Source organism: Physella acuta, unplaced genomic scaffold, assembly GCF_028476545.2.
Source record: "Physella acuta isolate Inbredline_101_S28 unplaced genomic scaffold, ASM2847654v3 ptg000078l, whole genome shotgun sequence".
NCBI classification, from domain to species: domain Eukaryota; kingdom Metazoa; phylum Mollusca; class Gastropoda; family Physidae; genus Physella; species Physella acuta.
Genome location: NW_026731598.1, coordinates 453,939 through 464,187, shown reverse-complemented (window position 1 = coordinate 464,187; position 10,249 = coordinate 453,939).

Here is a 10,249-nt window from a genome sequence, read left to right as displayed (position 1 = left end):
GAGGTCTGGAGAACATTAAAATTTTATTGACCTTTGACCATGAAACTTGACACGTGACCTATGACAACGCCAATGAGCGTTAATTTACCCACCATCTCAACCAATTCAATTCGTGTGTGGATTGGAATAACTTACATTGATAATAGATTCTGACTGAAAGAGCCAGCATCTAGACATTAGTTAGATAAGAAACTACTGCACCAGTGTGCGTGTGGGGGGGGGGCACATTGTATGGGGTCGGGGTGCAGCATCTAGACATAAGTTAGATAAGAAACTACTGCACCAGTGTGCGTGTGGGGGGGGGCACATTGTATGGGGTGGGGGTGCAGCATCTAGACAAAAGTTAGGGTAGAAACTACTGCATCAGTGTGTGTGTGGGGGGGGGGGGGGCTGAAGAAGAGGTGCCGCCAGTGTGGATCCACCTCTGCGAGAGCCCGTGTCAGGATGCTTATCACAAGCGAACAATTCGACTCGCCTTCCATGGACAGCTGAGTTGTCGCGGCCTGCGCGCGCCACTTGGCTAAATTACATGGAACGTGTAGATTGCAGTCCACTGAAAGATTGTCTCAAACAGAATTTAAAGTGGCAGCTCCACATTACCCTCCCCCTCACACCTCCCCTTTTCCCCAACTTTTTTTCTACAAATATTAACTCAATTAAGCGCACAGATGAAAGACGGTCATTGAAAGAGAAAATAACGAGGGGAGTGAACTCCAAGACAAGAAACGAAGGGGATGAACTCTGGGAAAAAACCTATCAAGACGGTGGATGATTTATGACGGTGTACCTCAGTATCTGCTTTGGGGGAAGATGGCGGGGAATCTATGACAAATTGGAGACGATTTTTCCTAGATGAAATCAGACTTCTCCTCCATAAGTTCCGATTGTGTCGTCGGTCTAGGAGATGTCTTAAATTGACCTGTCTTGTCTTATTTCATAAAAGTCTGGTCCAGATAGTGACGGTTGAGTTGGTCTTTAGTTAAGTTGTGTACCAATCTGTAAGGTCGGGTACACATTTACTCAGATGTAAAGTTGTGTACCAATCTGTAAGGTCGGGTACACATTTACTCAGATGTACACGTATCTGTAAACACATGTACACATTGTTACATTTGTATGTAACATATTACTTATGTACACATTGTTACATTTGTATGTAACATATTATTTATGTACACATCGTTACATTTGTATGTAACATATTACTTATGTACACATTGTTACATTTGTATGTAACATATTACTTATGTACACATTGTTACATTTGTATGTAACATATTATTTATGTATACATTGTTACATTTGTAACATTATGTAACATTATTTATAATATGACGATATGTCATTCTGTAAGTCTCATGGGTTAGTGACAGCGTCATTCAAGTAGGTTGACACACTGTGGTGTTAGAGGTGACACACAGTGGTGTTAAAGGTGACACAGTGTGGTGTTAAAGGTGACACACTGTGGTGTTAAAGGTGACACACTGTGGTGTTAAAGGTGACACACTGTGGTGTTAAAGGTGACACAGTGTGGTGTTAAAGGTGACACACTGTGGTGTTAAAGGTGACACACTGTGGTATCTGCTATGCCCGTCAGTTGTATGTGTTATGTGTATGACGGTAGTGTAGACCTAACCCCCCCCCCCCCCCACCCACCCCGGACATCTATCCACGGAACAGAATGTGGTCAGCCAACATTGCCTCCCACACTCCACCGCCCCGACTTATCTCAGCCGCCCGATATCTTCATTAGTCCCTCCCAGAGTTATCTGATGCGGTGGAAGCGTTGATGGTTTGATTCGATTAGGTTTAGTAATGGTTCTGATATCACGCCTTCAACTGCCGCTTAACATTGATCGTACCGGGCAGAGTCGGGGGATCTTGTCTGCAGTGTAGTGGCTAGTGGTATTAATATAGGGTGTTAGTGGCTAGTGGTATTTATATAGGGTGTTAGTGGCTAGTGGTATTTATATAGGGTGTTAGTGGCTAGTGGTATTTATATAGGGTGTTAGTGGCTAGTGGTATTTATATAGGGTGTTAGTGGCTAGTGGTATTTATATAGGGTGTTAGTGGCTAGTGGTATTTATATAGGGTGTTAGTGGCTAGTGGTATTAATATAGGGTGTTAGTGGCTAGTGGTATTTATATAGGGTGTTAGTGGCTAGTGGTATTTATATAGGCTGCTAGTGGCTAGTGGTATTTATATAAGGTGTTAGTGGCTAGTGGTATTTATATAGGGTGTTAGTGCCTAGTGGTATTTATATAGGGTGTTAATGGCTAGTGGTATTTATATAGGGTGTTAGTGGCTAGTGGTATTTATATAGGGTGTTAGTGGCTAGTGGTATTTATATAGGGTGTTAGTGGTATTTATATAGGGTGTTAGTGGCTAGTGGTATTTATATAGGGTGTTAGTGGCTAGTGGTATTTATATAGGGTGTTAGTGGCTAGTGGTATTTATATAGGGTGTTAGTGGCTAGTGGTATTTATATAGGGTGTTAGTGGCTAGTGGTATTAATATAGGGTGTTAGTGGCTAGTGGTATTTATATAGGGTGTTAGTGGCTAGTGGTATTTATATAGGCTGCTAGTGGCTAGTGGTATTTATATAAGGTGTTAGTGGCTAGTGGTATTTATATAGGGTGTTAGTGCCTAGTGGTATTTATATAGGGTGTTAATGGCTAGTGGTATTTATATAGGGTGTTAGTGGCTAGTGGTATTTATATAGGGTGTTAGTGGCTAGTGGTATTTATATAGGGTGTTAGTGGTATTTATATAGGGTGTTAGTGGCTAGTGGTATTTATATAGGGTGTTAGTGGCTAGTGGTATTTATATAGGGTGTTAGTGGCTAGTGGTATTTATATAGGGTGTTAGTGGCTAGTGATATTTATATAGGGTGTTAGTGGCTAGTGGTATTTATATAGGGTGTTAGTGGCTAGTGGTATTTATATAGGGTGTTAGTGGTATTTATATAGGGTGTTAGTGGCTAGTGGTATTTATATAGGGTGTTAGTGGCTAGTGGTATTTATATAGGGTGTTAGTGGCTAGTGGTATTTATATAGGGTGTTAGTGGCTAGTGGTATTTATATAGGGTGTTAGTGGCTAGTGGTATTTATATAGGGTGTTAGTGGTATTTATATAGGGTGTTAGTGGCTAGTGGTATTTATATAAGGTGTTAGTGGCTAGTGGTATTTATATAGGGTGTTAGTGGCTAGTGGTTTTTTATATAGGGTGTTAGTGGCTAGTGGTATTTATATAGGGTGTTAGTGGCTAGTGGTATTTATATAGGGTGTTAGTGGCTAGTGGTATTTATATAGGGTGTTAGTGGCTAGTGGTATTTATATAGGGTGTTAGTGGTATTTATATAGGGTGTTAGTGGCTAGTGGTATTTATATAGGGTGTTAGTGGCTAGTGGTATTTATATAGGGTGTTAGTGGCTAGTGGTATTTATATAGGGTGTTAGTGGCTAGTGATATTTATATAGGGTGTTAGTGGCTAGTGGTATTTATATAGGGTGTTAGTGGCTAGTGGTATTTATATAGGGTGTTAGTGGTATTTATATAGGGTGTTAGTGGCTAGTGGTATTTATATAGGGTGTTAGTGGCTAGTGGTATTTATATAGGGTGTTAGTGGCTAGTGGTATTTATATAGGGTGTTAGTGGCTAGTGGTATTTATATAGGGTGTTAGTGGCTAGTGGTATTTATATAGGGTGTTAGTGGTATTTATATAGGGTGTTAGTGGCTAGTGGTATTTATATAAGGTGTTAGTGGCTAGTGGTATTTATATAGGGTGTTAGTGGCTAGTGGTTTTTTATATAGGGTGTTAGTGGCTAGTGGTATTTATATAGGGTGTTAGTGGCTAGTGGTATTTATATAGGGTGTTAGTGGCTAGTGGTATTTATATAGGGTGTTAGTGGCTAGTGGTATTTATATAGGGTGTTAGTGGCTAGTGGTATTTATATAGGGTGTTAGTGGCTAGTGGTATTTATATAGGGTGTTAGTGGCTAGTGGTATTTATATAAGGTGTTAGTGGCTAGTGGTATTTATATAGGGTGTTAGTGGCTAGTGGTATTTATATAAGGTGTTAGTGGCTAGTGGTATTTATATAGGGTGTTAGTGGCTAGTGGTATTTATATAAGGTGTTAGTGGCTAGTGGTATTTATATAGGGTGTTAGTGGCTAGTGGTATTTATATAGGGTGTTAGTGGCTAGTGGTATTTATATAGGGTGTTAGTGGTATTTATATAGGGTGTTAGTGGCTAGTGGTATTTATATAGGGTGTTAGTGGTATTTATATAGGGTGTTAGTGGCTAGTGGTATTTATATAGGGTGTTAGTGGTATTTATATAGGGTGTTAGTGGCTAGTGGTATTTATATAGGGTGTTAGTGGCTAGTGGTATTTATATAGGGTGTTAGTGGCTAGTGGTATTTATATAGGGTGTTAGTGGCTAGTGGTATTTATATAGGGTGTTAGTGGCTAGTGGTATTTATATAGGGTGTTAGTGGCTAGTGGTATTTATATAGGGTGTTAGTGGCTAGTGGTATTTATATAGGGTGTTAGTGGCTAGTGGTATTTATATAAGGTGTTAGTGGCTAGTGGTATTTATATAGGGTGTTAGTGGCTAGTGGTATTTATATAAGGTGTTAGTGGCTAGTGGTATTTATATAGGGTGTTAGTGGCTAGTGGTATTTATATAAGGTGTTAGTGGCTAGTGGTATTTATATAGGGTGTTAGTGGCTAGTGGTATTTATATAAGGTGTTAGTGGCTAGTGGTATTTATATAGGGTGTTAGTGGCTAGTGGTATTTATATAAGGTGTTAGTGGCTAGTGGTATTTATATAGGGTGTTAGTGGCTAGTGGTATTTATATAAGGTGTTAGTGGCTAGTGGTATTTATATAGGGTGTTAGTGGCTAGTGGTATTTATATAAGGTGTTAGTGGCTAGTGGTATTTATATAGGGTGTTAGTGGCTAGTGGTATTTATATAAGGTGTTAGTGGCTAGTGGTATTTATATAGGGTGTTAGTGGCTAGTGGTATTTATATAAGGTGTTAGTGGCTAGTGGTATTTATATAGGGTGTTAGTGGCTAGTGGTATTTATATAAGGTGTTAGTGGCTAGTGGTATTTATAGGCTGACATAGAGTCTTTCTGAAAGACTGACTTGAGCGAAATAGACTGACCTAGACCGCCGTAGATACTGACCTAGAGACATAAGACTACCTGAGGGGACTCTCCTTAGAGAGTCTAACGTAGACTGACGTAGATACTGGTCTAGAGACTGACCTTAAGACTACCTGAGGGGACTCTCCTTAGAGAAACTGACGTACAGACTGGTCTAGAGACTGACCTTAAGACTACCTGGGGGGACTCTCCTCAGAGAAACTGACGTAGACCGACGTAGAGACTGGTCTAGAGACTGACCTTAAACCTGAGGGGACTCTCCTTAGAGAGACTGACGTAGACCGACGTTAGAATATCAAATTGATATTAAAACCCCAGTTGGATAATATTAATAGTAGAATCCATCTCGTTCAAGCTTGGCTGACTCCATTATGCACTAACAATGAGAAAATAAATTATTTTTAATATAATAATCAACCAATTTTTGAATAACTAAAAAGTAAAAGCGTGTGTCGCTTCTTTAATTTTAGTTTAGGTTTTCAATACATAATATAGTGATTTAAGCTTTCCTTCATAGTTATTTAAATAGCACTGCATTATTATTTATTTAATAAAAAAGTATTTATTTTCTACTTTATTTCACTTAATTACATGAAAGCTTGGCATTAATAAGTCGATTAAATTTTTTTTAATAATTTATCAAAATGTTAAGCAATAGTATTGCATGACTAAAAAAATTGCACCCGAAATGAACAAAACAATTTAAATAAGCATCGATGTAAGGTAAATTTGATGTCACATTGCATTGTTATCAAATCTTGACACAATTGCCAAGTTTCAAACAAATTGGTCTCATTAGGTGTGTTCGAAATTTTGCTCGCAAGTTTTGACCCATGACGGATGAAGCAAGCACTAAGCACTAGGAAGCAATTTAAATATCGACATGCAACAAAAGCTTGTAAAAATTAAACTGTCTGTGGGTTTGTTTGCTTGTTTGTTTGTTTGTCTTTCATGCATCACCACATCTTACATCTGATGCACGTGAAAATTTAGGAAGTTGTTGAGAGTACTCCTGGGAAGGTTTTTTGGATTTAAAAAATATTAATTCCGGAGGGGCGGTGATTTGGCAGTAGGGTGCAGTTTGACGCCCAGAGCTAGATTAAATGTGTGACGTCCATACTGAGCCCCCACCCCCCTACTCCGTCCACAAGCGCCGTACTTCGTAAATGAGTAGAACCTAAGTGAACCAAACCGTAAATGAGTAGCACCTAAGTGAACCAAACCGTAAATGAGTAGAACCTAAGTGAACCAAACCTGTCCACAAAAACACAAATCATTCATGTATTCATGGAGTTAAAGCTTAAAATCAGCTGCTTTTATTTCTAATATCCTCCATCGCTTTCTCAACTGCGTTGTCATCAAATATTTTCCAATGAATCTCCTTTTTAAATCTATCCATACTGGTGGCCATCATTGAGAAAGATTCTCTATTTTATTTTTGACATCATTACGGATTTTTTATTATTCTTTGACCAACATTATATTTTGGCCATCATTATAAGTTTGCGCTGTCATTGAAACAGATGAACTCTACTTCATCTGCTCCATGAGCCTTGAACACAAACGGGAAAAGATGATATATTGGCCATCATTATATTGTGGCCATCATTACGATTCTCGCGAGCAGATAAAAAGTAGATAACTACTGCCGGCCTGTCTGTGAGCGCCATGCTGACTGCGCATGTCGAGGCGAAGACAACCCCTCTCACCGCTTATCACTGCCCTGCCCCCACGGGCGCCAGCGAAGCTTCAAATCTCGGCCCCGCTTTTAGAATGTACGTGCATGACGAAACGCTATCCAGCGTCTAATTGCTGTACGGAGTCTGATTGCTATCCAGCATCTAATTGCTGTACGGCCTCCTATTATTTTCTGGCTTACATCAGTAATTTACGACATGGCCTAGACATCTTGTCTTGGATTAATTTGAACAAACATCTCTACAGCAGAGTATAGCAGCCAACCGTTGCTGCTGGACAGATTGAGTTCATCTAGCAGCCAACCGTTGCTGCTGGACAGATTGAGTTCATCTAGCAGCCAACCGTTGCTGCTGGACAGATTGAGTTCATCTAGCAGCCAACCGTTGCTGCTGGACAGATTGAGTTCATCTAGCAGCCAACCGTTGCTGCTGGACAGATTGAGTTCATCTAGCAGCCAACCGTTGCTGCTGGACAGATTGAGTTCATCTAGCAGCCAACCGTTGCTGCTGGACAGATTGAGTTCATCTAGCAGCCAACCGTTGCTGCTGGACAGATTGAGTTCATCTAGCAGCCAACCGTTGCTGCTGGACAGATTGTGTTCATCTAGCAGCCAACCGTTGCTGCTGGACAGATTGTGTTCATCTAGCAGCCAACCGTTGCTGCTGGACAGATTGAGTTCATCTAGCAGCCAACCGTTGCTGCTGGACAGATTGAGTTCATCTAGCAGCTCGCCTTGTGTGTAGGACTATTGAGTTCGTCAAAAATCTTTTCGTATGGGAGTCAGTCATTACACCCCCCCCCCACACACACACACCAAACCCAAACTGTATTTGAACGTTTTGAGACTCTGGAAGAAGAGGTGGGGGGTGGGGGGAGATTTTGGTTTCGACTGGCAGTCTACCGGTGAGTGTTAACTACAGCACATCAACCAAACATCAGCATTACTTTAACGCATCTAACTACATCTGGGAATATCTCTCTATCCCTGAACCCCATCCCCAGACCCCGTCAAACAGGGCACAATCTGACAAATGGGTCTAACATTAGAGTCATTCACTAACATTAGAGTCATTCACTAACATTAGAGTCATTCACTAATATTAAAATTCCATCAGCTATACAAAAAGAAACTATTTTTTTCAACACCAGAAATGTTGTTGTGTACAGTCTACGTCATAAAATCCTGATCAGTAGACTGGTAATAAATATGTTGGTGGAGATACTGAGTATGGTGGGTCGGTGGGGAGTTTGGGTTGGATGGGTGGCGTGGTGGGGGGTTGGATTGGTGGGGTGGTGGGGGTTGGATGGGTTGGGTGGTGGGGGTTGGATGGGTGGGGTGGTCGAGGTGGTGGGGGTTGGATTGGTGGGGTGGTGGGGGTTGGATGGGTGGGGTGGTCGAGGTGGTGGGGGTTGGATTGGTGGGGTGGTGGGGGTTGGATGGGTGGGGTGGTGGGGGTTGGGGACAAATGTAAATGACCCGACTGTAAAAAGACTAGTACAGTGTTTTTCTTACAATGGGAAAGACGTAGTGGGGCTTTAACAAGTGACCAACATTCTGTTGTAGGTTCATTAGGTGTAGATTCATTAGGTGTAGGTTCATTAGTTGTAGGTTCAACAGGTGTAGGTTCAATAGATGTTGAACCTAAAACAGTTGTAGGGGTTCAACAGTTATAGGTTCAACAGTTATAGGTTCTTTAATAGTTATAGGTTCAACAGTTGTGGGTTCAACAGTTGTAGGTTCAACAGTTGTAGGTTCAACAGTTGTAGGTTCAACAGTGTAGGCTCAACAGTTGTGGGTTCAACAGTTGTAGGTTCAACAGTTGTGGGTTCAACAGTTGTAGGTTCAACAGTTGTAGGTTCAACAGTTGTAGGCTCAACAGTTTTGGTTGTGTGGCGTGGATCAGCAGGGGGGATCACTGTGACGACTGATCTAAGTCCGCGTACCGTGCCTCTGTAGTTCATCATTGCTAGAGATAAGACACCACTGTTGTGTCACACACAGCCATTAGACGTGAAAAATGGGAAAATTTGCCTCGGCTGCTAAAACTGGGAGGTACTTCTGGGAGGTGAGGGTCACAGGGGAGGGAGATATAGATTGGGAGTGGGGCTGATTTTTATCTGACTCTGTTATCATTTCAGTTCTGTTGTTGAGACCTTCCTGTGGCAGCGTTTATGTACAACTATTTTTGTGACGGTAGATTGAGGCTCCATCGAGTTTATATAAATAAAAACAAACAGACTTCACAACAACGAACGGACAGATTTACTTCACATATAGATCAGGATATAGAGCTGGATGTATCCATATACAGCACCGATCATGACATACAAATATCCACATTGAGGAGCGGATGTTTCATACCACACATCACCACAATTTATCCTAGCAACACATTAAAATTATTAAGATTGACAATTCTAAAAGTTTTAAACAACTTGACATTTCTAAAAGTTTTAAACAACTTGACAATTCTAAATGTTATACGCACGATAAGTTAATTTTTTTGACGAGTCTTACTGATTCTAAGATTTGTTATTAGTTACCAAATCATGTAACAGCGCAAGGCCTTACATCGCATTTACTTCATGTCGCCAACGAATTTCTGAATCCGACTCACGAGTTTACTCACTGGGAATGCTCACCATTCAGCACGCGCGGACAGACACGCGAAAACTTGTGTATCTATAGATACTCGCCCTCCCACGTGATCACCGTTTGCCGAGCGTGTCGGCAGTCTGGCATCGTGAAGCTCTCATCTGCCTAATTTGCTCACCTAAAGCTCGTCTTATCTTCCCCCGTGCCAATTGACAAGGCGAGCTCTTTTATTGTGTGGCGTCAGACATAGGTGTCCGGGTGGCCTTCAGGTATGCTAACTAGCTAGTTAAACACAAGCTATGCTAACTAGCTAGTTAAACACAAGCTATGCTAACTAGCTAGTTGGAGAGATGAATTACATAGTGGCAGGTTGCCAATGAAATTCACTATCAATTGTGTATGTTGTTTCAGGTGTGGGCATCATAGAGCGGGGGTCGAAATATGGGAGATGGGGAACGGGTTATCAAGTGCAACCATCTTCAACCCGACCAGGGGTCACAACTCTATGACAAATAACCCGTGTTGTCGGCGGCCACCGATATTGTAATCCAAGCCAGGGTTTCAACAAGGCAGACGCGCCACAGCGGCGACGCTTGCTACCCTCATACGACAGCAGACGACAGAAAGGAAGGGGGAGAAAGGGAAGAAATAATCTTCGAGCAAGTGCCGACCTTTGGAGAAACATTGAAGCGAGTCACGAAATATTTTGTACACATAAATCTTCACTACAATCCCCCAACACTTAGGTGTACTGCAACGAACCCCACCCCCTACACTACAA